This window comes from Hipposideros armiger, unplaced genomic scaffold (genome assembly GCF_001890085.2).
Source record: "Hipposideros armiger isolate ML-2016 unplaced genomic scaffold, ASM189008v1 scaffold_499, whole genome shotgun sequence".
Taxonomy (NCBI): Eukaryota; Metazoa; Chordata; class Mammalia; order Chiroptera; family Hipposideridae; genus Hipposideros; species Hipposideros armiger.
Window position 1 is genome coordinate 642668 of NW_017731849.1, and position 1707 is coordinate 644374.

At 38.0% G+C, this 1707-nt stretch overlaps 1 long non-coding RNA gene across 1 annotated transcript in view; it reads right to left on the minus strand.

The window, feature by feature from the left end:
* LOC109396012 (uncharacterized) overlaps positions 1-80 on the minus strand; it is a 16744-nt gene extending 16664 nt beyond the window's left edge. The window contains exon 1 of the long non-coding RNA XR_002126770.1: positions 11-80. This is a non-coding gene — a long non-coding RNA (uncharacterized LOC109396012). The remainder of the gene's footprint in view (positions 1-10) is intronic.
* Positions 81-1707: the final 1627 nt, after the last annotated feature.

Below are 1707 nucleotides of genomic sequence, written 5' to 3' on the forward strand. Positions count from 1 at the left end.
CAGATTTTACCTTGTAAAATCCATGGTGTTTGCTTTAGGGTATTTAGAGAAATGCAGACATAGCTGCTTCCTCCTTAAACTTGTTTACTTCATTTAATCACGTACAGAATTTATGTCCTCAGCTGACAAGCCTAGAGATTCAAGCACAGCCATATCTCATTCATCTTAATATATCTTACAGTGACACCACCAGCACATTGCAACAGGAAAATAACATTCCACCCAGGATGGACTTAAAATGTGGAGCAAAACGAAGCAAGCATAATTCTTACCCTGTCAGGCCATAGTCACTGAGGCAAAATTTTCATGGGCTATAAATGAAAAGCCTGCAGCCAGAAAACACAGGGAATTCCAGAGTTCTGCCCCCCAAAAAATCCCTGAATGTTACCCCTATTTACATAAACCAGGGATTTTAAAAACAACCACCACCACTAAATATTATGCATTGGATCAATTTCAAAAGTCTGGGAAGCAAATAGAAGAGGAAGCCTTCTTTTTTAGTTGTTCTTTATTTTGTTTTGTTTTTTAATTGAGTGTATTCTGCCAAGATCTCACGATTTTAGGAATATGGAAGATGGTTCTGCAAAACAAACAAATAAACAAAAACCTTAATGCTGACTCATTCCTGAACTAAAAAGGGAACAGAGAAATCTTTTATTTCTTGTGTTAAAATTCAAACAGGGAGATTGAGAGAGGCTAAGAGGAAAGTATGCCACCTTTGGGATCATGGCATTATTGTTTTTTCTGTCCTTCATCTGTGGCACCTTTCTCCCCAGTGTTTTTTCATATGACAGATACTCAGTAAATTAAAATAAAACCTGCTCTGACACCACACCTGGGAATTTGGAGATATAAGCTATTCCCACTAGCTAGGTTAGAGGTCAGCTGATGGGCATTTTCTAACTCCTCAGTACCATGCCACATGCTGTAGAAAATAGAGACATTTAAAAACTGATCCTTATGTTAGAAAAGCTTATACACTTGTATAATTTAAGAAGTGATCCCCTTGACAGGTCTAGTACCCACCTGGCACTATACATAGTTATTACCATATTATTGACTGTATTCCCTATGCTTTACTTTACATCCCCATGACTATTTTGTAACTACCAGTTTGTACTTCTTAATCCCGTCACCTTTTTTTTCACCCTGCCCTCAACTCCCTCCCATCTATCACCCAACAAATCTAGCACCAATATGACACCATACATAGTTCTTACAATATTATTGACTATATTCCTTATGCTATAGCCTTCATCCCCATGACTACATTGTAACAAAAAAATTGTACTTTTTAACCCCTTCCTGTTTTTCACCCACTCCCCTAACCTGCTTCCCATCTGGCAACCATACAAATGTTCTCTGTATCTATGAGTTTGTTTCCATTTTGTTTGTTTGTTCATTTTATTCTTTAGATTCCACATATAAGCAAAGTCACAATGCATCTGTCTTTCTCTGTCTGACATACTCCACTCAGCACTCAACACAATACCCACCAGGTCCATCCATGCCACCACAGATGGCAAGAACCCATTCCCTTCCACAGCCAAGCAATATGCCATTGTATATATGTACCACCTCTTCTTTATCCATTCATTCATTAAAAGACACCAAAGTTGCCTCCACATCTTGGCCATTGTAAATAATGCTGCAATGAATATATAGATGCATATGTCCCTTCAAAGTAGTGTTTGGCAACCAAAATGC